Source organism: Salvelinus sp. IW2-2015, unplaced genomic scaffold, assembly GCF_002910315.2.
Source record: "Salvelinus sp. IW2-2015 unplaced genomic scaffold, ASM291031v2 Un_scaffold6072, whole genome shotgun sequence".
Taxonomy (NCBI): Eukaryota; Metazoa; Chordata; class Actinopteri; order Salmoniformes; family Salmonidae; genus Salvelinus; species Salvelinus sp. IW2-2015.
The window spans coordinates 11,894-19,472 of NW_019947336.1; the positions used below are offsets into that span (position 1 = coordinate 11,894).

Sequence of the window (7,579 nt, forward strand, 5' to 3'; positions counted from 1 at the left end):
TTTACCTATTAAGTGAATATTTCCAGACCTTTCTAAAGCTATGCAACATTACCCGTTATTGTTTGTAGCCTACTCATGAAAAAGAATGATGTTTTTGGAATGTTATCTAGGCAGAAATCTAGATTTTGCCTTTCATTCAACTGAAAAATAGTTGGTTGTGACTTACAAAGTAAGCCACCAAGTTCCACAGAGATGCCAGTGTATAGTGAGATGGTTTATTCAACAGGTAAATCACAAGAAGACACATTAAGATCTAATATAGCATGACGTCCCAGATACATTAGTCTACATGTTCATACAGCATTCCATTTGTCCTCCAGTCACATGTTATACATGTTATTATTATCATTATCAATGCTCTAAAATAACAGGGCAGCTCAATCAGCTTCAGAGTGGCTTGCCTTTTGGTTCACTCTACAGAACAGGAGATGGACTCCTGCCTCCTATGGTCCGTTCTGGTTCACTGTACAGAAACAGGAGATGGACTCCTGCCCTATGGGCCATTCTGGTTCACGCTATAGAAACAGGAGATGGACTCCTGCCCTATGGCCGTTCTGGTTCACTGTACAAGAAACAGGAGATGGACTCCTGCCCTTTGGCCGTTCTGGTTCACGCTATAGAAACAGGAGATGGACTCCAGTCCAACCCAGCCGACCCAGATACTGTGAGCTCCAACAGTATTGGGACAGTGAAACATGCTGTGTGTTCTGGCTCTGTACTCCAGCATTTTGAATGTCCGGTTCTAAACACTTCTACTGGATGTTACCATGACTACATATAGTCCTGAATGAATAGTGAATAATGATGAGGGTGAAAGTTAGATGCACACCTCATACCCGAAAACATGCTAATCTCTCACCATTACAATAACAGGGGAGGTTTCAACAAATGCAAATCCAACAAAAACAATCAACAAATGCAAATCCAACAATTAGTTATAGAGTCACAAGCTTGAAATCGTCAATGCATGCTATTAACATGGGACCAAATACTAAACGTTTATACATACAAGTGAATTTGTACAGTACTTTGGACTCCTAAAATGGAGGGACTATGTACAAAAAAGTGCTGTCATTTTTAAACCACTGTTCCGATATGGAAGAAAAATACCCTCAAATCAAAGCAGACAGTCTTCCCTTCATCCTCAAAGTCATTGCATCATTTAAAATCTGAAGTGCTGGACTACAGAGACAAAACAACAAAACGTGTCACTGTACCAATACTGTTGGAGCTCACAGTATAAATTCACAAGTTAGCAAAAGTGAAATAGTGGCGGCACAGCAGTAAGTCATCAACGGTGAACACAGCAGTAAGTCATCAAGGTGAACACAGCAGTAAGTCATCAAGGTGAACACAGCATAAGCTCATCAAGGTGAACACAGCAGTAAGTCTCAAGGTGAACACAGCGAGTAAGTCATCAAGGTGAACTACAGCAGTAAGTCATCAAGTGAACCGCTACAGTCAGTAAGTCATCAGGTGAAACACAGCAGTAAAGTCATCAAGTGGAACACAGCAGTAAGCTCACTCACAAGGTGAACACAGCAGTAGTCATCAAGGTGAACACAGCAGTAAGTCATCAAGAGTGAACACAGCAGTAAGTCATCAAGGTGAACACAGCTAGTAGTCATCAAGGTGACACAGGCATAAGTCATCCAGTGATACACAGCAGTAAGTCATCAAGGTACACAGCAGTAAGTCATCAAGGTGACACAGCAGTAAGTCACAAGGTGAACAATACAGTAAGTCACATCAAGGTGACACACAGCAGTAAGCATCAAGGTGAACACAGCTAGAAGTCATCAAGGTGAACACAGCAGTAAGTCTTCAAGGTGAACACAGCATCATTAGGATCCTCTATAGTAGCAGACAGTAATACAGTAATGCGATCAGTATGGATATGGTGTAGTTGTGGTGTAATGCTCATCATAGCTAGGTGGAGAAGTGACTGAACTGGTCTGATCCACTGGCCATCACTGTAGCATGGAAACGTCTGGGCGGTCTGGGTCCTGCAGAGAGAGAGAGAGAAACACAGCGGTCCACGTATTCATTGAGTCTGATCTCTGCACTTGCACTGGAATTGAGTTTCCATCTCTTTCCAAAGACATAAACAAGGGAACAGGCCTCCAATTAGAACAGATAACCTTCAGAAAAAGAGAGGTCACCACAGTTGGCACCATCCAGGCTCTGTACTCCTTGCTTGTTCTCATCTAAAGTTAGTTCTCTATCCTGTATAGGGTAGAAGCAGGTAGAGACATATCTACAGTAGTTCTCACCTGTATAGGGTAGATACAGGTAGAGACATATCTACAGTAGTTCTCACCTGTATAGGTAGATACAGGTAGAGACATATCTACAGTATTCTCACCTGTATAGGGTAGGAGCAGGTAGAGACATATCTACAGTAGTCTCCACCTGTATAGGGTAGATACAGGTAGAGACATATCTACAGTAGTTACTCACCTGTATAGGGTAGATACAGGTAGAGACATATCTACAGTAGTTCTCACCTGTATAGGGTAGATACAGGTAGAGACATATCTACAGTAGTCTCACCTTAAGGGTAGATACAGGTAGAGACATATCTACAGTAGTTCTCACCTGTATAGGTAGATACAGGTAGAGACATATCTACAGTAGTTCTCACCTGTATAGGGAGATACAGGTAAGACATATCTACAGTAGTTCTCACCTTATAGTGGGTAGATACAGGTAGAGACATATCTACAGTAGTTCTCACCTGTATAGGGTAGAGACAGGTAGAGACATATCTACAGTAGTCTCACCTGTATAGGGTAGATACAGGTAGAGACATATCTACAGTAGTTCTCACCTGTATAGGGTAGATACAGGTAGAGACATATCTACAGTAGTTCTCACCTGTATAGCTGGTAGTTAGCAGGTAGAGACAATATCTACAGTAGTTCTCACCTGTATAGGGTAGATACAGTAGAGACATATCTACAGTAGTTCTCACCTGTATAGGGAGATACAGGTAGAAGACATATCTACAGTAGTTCTCACCTGTATAGGGTAGATACAGGTAGAGACATATCTACAGTAGTTCTCACCTGTATAGATAGATACAGGTAGAGACATATCTACAGTAGTTCTCACCTGTATAGGGTAGATACAGGTAGAGACATATCTACAGTAGTTTCTCACCTGTATAGGGTAGATACAGGTGAGACATATTACAGTAGTTCTCACCTGTATAGGTAGATACAGGTAGAACATATCTACAGTAGCTCTCAACCTGTATAGGTTAGGACAGGTAGAGACATATACAGTAGCTCTCACCTGTATAGCGGTAGCCACAGGTAGAGACATATCCTACAGTAAGCTCTCACCGTACTAGAGTAGGCACAGTGTAAGGATCGTATCGGATCACTAAGCCACAGCGTCTCTTCTTGGGATGTGTTGGGGTCACTGGCGTGGACCAGGAATCCATCATGGATCTGATTGGGTATACATCAACATCAATCACAATCCCAAATGGAAACTTAATTCTTATTCTTTGTACAGCACTATTAGTGAGAAACATAATATAGTTGTAGAAGAATAGAGAAAGCCCAGTGTAATTTTTCTGTATTACAGAATGTCCAGTAGGACTTGGGAGGAAGCTCCCTGTAATACAGAATGTCCAGTAGGACCGTGATGGGAGGCTCCTGTAATACAGAATGTCCAGTAGGACTTGGGATGGGAAGCTCCCTGTAAGACAGAATGTCCAGTAGGACTTGGGATGGGAGCTCCCTGTAAGACAGAATGTCCAGTAGGACTTGGGATGGGAAGCTCCTGTAAAGACAGAATGTCCAGTAGGACTTGGGATGGGAAGCTCCCTGTAATACAGAATGTCCAGTAGGATTGGGATGGGAAGCTCCCTGTAATACAGAATGTCCAGTAGGACTTGGGATGGAAGCTCCCTGTAATACAGAATGTCCAGTAGGACTTGGGATGGGAAGCTCCCTGTAATACAGAATGCTCCAGTAGGACTTGGGATGGGAGCTCCCTGTAATCTTACATGTCCAGTAGGACTTGGGATGGGAAGCTCCCTGTAATTACAGAATGTCCAGTAGGACTTGGGATGGGAAGCTCCCTGTTATATACAGAATGTCCAGTAGGACTTGGGATGGGAAGCTCCCTGTAATACAGAATGTCCAGCAGGACTTGGGATGGGAAGCTCCCTGTATTACAGAATGTCCAGTAGGACTTGCCGGATGGGAGAAGCTCCCTGTAATACAGAAATGTCCAGTAGGACTTGGGATGGGAAGCTCCCAGTAAGTAGACAGAATGTCCAGTAGGATGCTGACATTTGTTGTTATTAAAAATAAAAATGTGATCACAAAAAATACCACCCCAGTTAATGGACGGAGTGACTTACAGACATCTGCCCAGCCAGCAGGCAGAGTAGAGCGCTGTCTGTTTGCACCAGCTCCTCAGGGATCTCCTGGTTGACTGACAGCATGTTGCCAGGGCGGGATGCGAGTTGGTGGGCAGCATGCCAGAGCAGTGGCTTCCTGGAGTGGAGGGGGAGAGGAGGAGGAGAGGAGGAGAGGCGAGGGAGAAGAGGAGAGGAGAGGAGGAGAGGAGGAGAGAGAGAGAAGGAGGAAGCGGGAGGAGAGAAGAGGATAGGAAAGGAAAAGGAGGAGTGTGGTGAGGGGAAGAATGGTGAAGAGAAGGGAAGGAGAGAGTAGGAGAGGAGGAGAGGAGTGGTGAGGAGAGGAGTGGTGAAGAGAAGGGAAGGAGAGAGGGGAGAGGGGAGAGGAGAGGGGGAGGGAGGAGAGGAGGGTGAAAGAGGGGAAGAGAGAGGAGGAGAGGAGGAAGCGAGGAGGAGTGGCGAGGAGAGGAGTGGTGAAGAGAGGGGAAGGAGAGAGTAGGAGAGGAGGAGAGGAGTGGTGAGGAGAGGAGTGGTGAAGAGAAGGGAAAGGAGAGAGAGGGGAGAGGAGGAGAGGAGAGGAGTGGGAGGAGAGGAGTGGTGAAGAGAGGGTGAAGGAGTAAGAGAGGAAAGGAGAGAGGAGGAGAGAGGAGAGAGGAGAGAGTGGCGAGGAGAGGAGTGGTGAAGAGAAGGGAAGGAGAGAGGAGGAGAGCAGAGGGGGAGATGAAGAGGAGAGTAGAGAGAGAGAGAGGAGAGTGAACACTTTACTAACCACACAGACTGTAGTCGTCTGTATGTCTATGAAAGAACAGCTTATTACAGTCATTTACTGCAGTCATTCTGCATAGAATGACAGAAAGGTTTTCAGAACATTAACTGAACCTGGATAAATGCAGCTACATATTTTGAGGAGACATTTAAGTATTTATTTATCTAGCTGTGGCACCAATTAGAACTGAACTGTCCGTTTCTGGAAACGAAATGATTTGGTGAGTTTTAGGTGGTCAGGGGAGCCTGCAGTACTGGGATGACCTTCAGGGCTCCATTCTTTTTTGCATGATGCTCAGGCGTCCTTTTCTCTCGTTCCTTCATGCCCAGACGCACTAGACCCCACACAGACCCCCCCTGGACTGACCCCCAGCTATCCCCAGTATCTGGAGGAGATCAGACAGCTGCTGAGTAAATACTAGTTATTACTCAGAACGCCTTACTCCATAACTGACTAGGAGAAGTATAGTAGTTGTAGTCATAGTAGTAGTAGTCTAGTAGCAGTAGTAGTAGTAGTAGTAGTATGGACTGTAGTAGTAGGTGGACAGTTATTGTGATAACAGTAGTAGTAGTAGTAGTAGTAAGTACTGCAGATAGCTAGTTGTAAGTACTGTAGTGTACTGTAGTTACTGTAGCACTTGTCAGTACTGACTTAGTACTGTAGTAGTCACTAGTAGTACATGCTAGTCTGCTTAGTAGTAGTATCGTAGTAGTAGTAGTAGTGGTACTGTGGTACTGTAGTAGTAGCATAGGTATTGTGATGAGCAGTAGTAGTAGTAGTAGTAGTAGTAGGACTGGTGTTGTGATAGTAGTAGTAGTAGTAGTAGTAGTAGTAGTAGTAGTATTAGTAGTAGTGGTACTGTAGTAGTAGAACAGGTATTGTGATAGTAGTAGTATAGTAGTAGTAGTAGTAGTACTGCAAAGTAGTTAGCTAGCAACTGTAGCTACTGTAGTAGTTAGAACTGTAGTAGTAGTAGAAGTAGTAGTAGTAGTAGTAGTAGTAGTACTGTAGTAGTAGGACTGGCATTGTAGTAGTATTGTGGTAGTATTAGTAGTAGGAGTGGTATTGTGGTAGTAGTAATAGTATGTAGTAGCAGCAGAGAGTAGTATTGTGGTAGTAGTAGTATTATTGTAGTAGTATTGTGGTAGTGGTAGCTGTAGTATTGCAGTAGTAGTATATTAGTAGTACTATCGTCTTTATTACTCTGCTCTTCTGTTAATTTTCTTTCTTTTTTTTTTCTCTTTCTCTTGTATTCTACTTTCTCAGTCTCTCAATTTCATCTTTTCTTCCCCCTTCTCATTTTATGCCTCACCATCTCAGCTAGTGTGCTAGTCAATCAGTAGTAGTAGTAGTAGTAGCTAGTTGGGTGGGTCTGTAGCAGCTAGTAATATTGTTAGCTCTATTACTCTACTGTAGTAGTTGTGACAGTACTTAGAAGCAGTACTAGGTAGCTTTCCGGTAGCAGCCCTACCCATATTAGTGAGTATCCTTCCTATTTTTGAGGTACTTTCTAAACTGATCAGTAGTATTCAGCTATTTAATAGTAGCTTATCTGCTTTTAGATAGTTATTTAGTAATGTACTCACCTCATAATCCTGGTGCCAGCGCACGAAAGCGGCAGCCCTAGTCTTCTACCCTTTCTTTTGTCCCTTTCTTCTGACTGACCTCACTCCTTGACCTCACTGTCCTGCCGTTCAGACTTGATGACTATTCTATTTTCCTGCCTGCTGATCGCTGTGGGGCAGCGGGTGTGCGGTGGTGCCTTGGGTACTTGCAGATAAGCGAGAGTTCTCCAGCCAGGATACATCAGAGCCCCCAGGATGGACTGCTACCCACCTGTAGGATGTTGTGGGTGTGTTTGGCCAGACCCATCACCATGGGTACTGTATGCACGTTTGTGGAGACTGTACTGCGTTATACTCCCTCACCTGAATTCAGGTAGACACAGCCGTAGATTTATTATTTTCCAATTAACAAGTAAGAACCACACAGGCTAGATAATTTATTTTTCCAATAACACTTGTAGAAACAGGTAGATATTATATCAATACAGGTAGAATCATTCAAATACATGTAGACACAATTTAGATATTATTCCCTATATACAGGTAGGCATATCATTCAATACAGGTAGAATCATTCAATATCAGCGCTAGACTATCATTCAAATTATACATGGTCCCGTGTGCGCTCTAGTTGGCAGTAGCAGCATGGTCCGCTTTGCAACGGCAGGCGTTGTGGGTTCATTCTCTCCACGGCGGGGACCAGATGCAATTGTATGAACTTTCTCCAATTTGTAAGTCGCTCTGGAATTAGAGCCGTGCTCGCCTAAATACTTAAATGTAAATTGGTGTGGGCGGTGTGGTGTCTCCGTTTCGTGGTCGCTGTGTGTATGAGGCGGGGAGGCCCGGTGTAAAATTACAGTAGATATCAGTCAA

At 43.9% G+C, this 7,579-nt stretch overlaps 1 long non-coding RNA gene across 1 annotated transcript; it reads right to left on the reverse strand.

The window, feature by feature from the left end:
• Positions 1-201: 201 nt before the first annotated feature.
• Positions 202-1,401, reverse strand: LOC139026851 (uncharacterized). Its single transcript, XR_011478795.1, has 2 exons — positions 1,297-1,401; positions 202-1,231 (listed from the first exon to the last, which is right to left on the reverse strand). It is a non-coding gene; the product is annotated as an uncharacterized lncRNA (long non-coding RNA).
• Between the last annotated feature and the right edge of the window lie 6,178 nt (positions 1,402-7,579).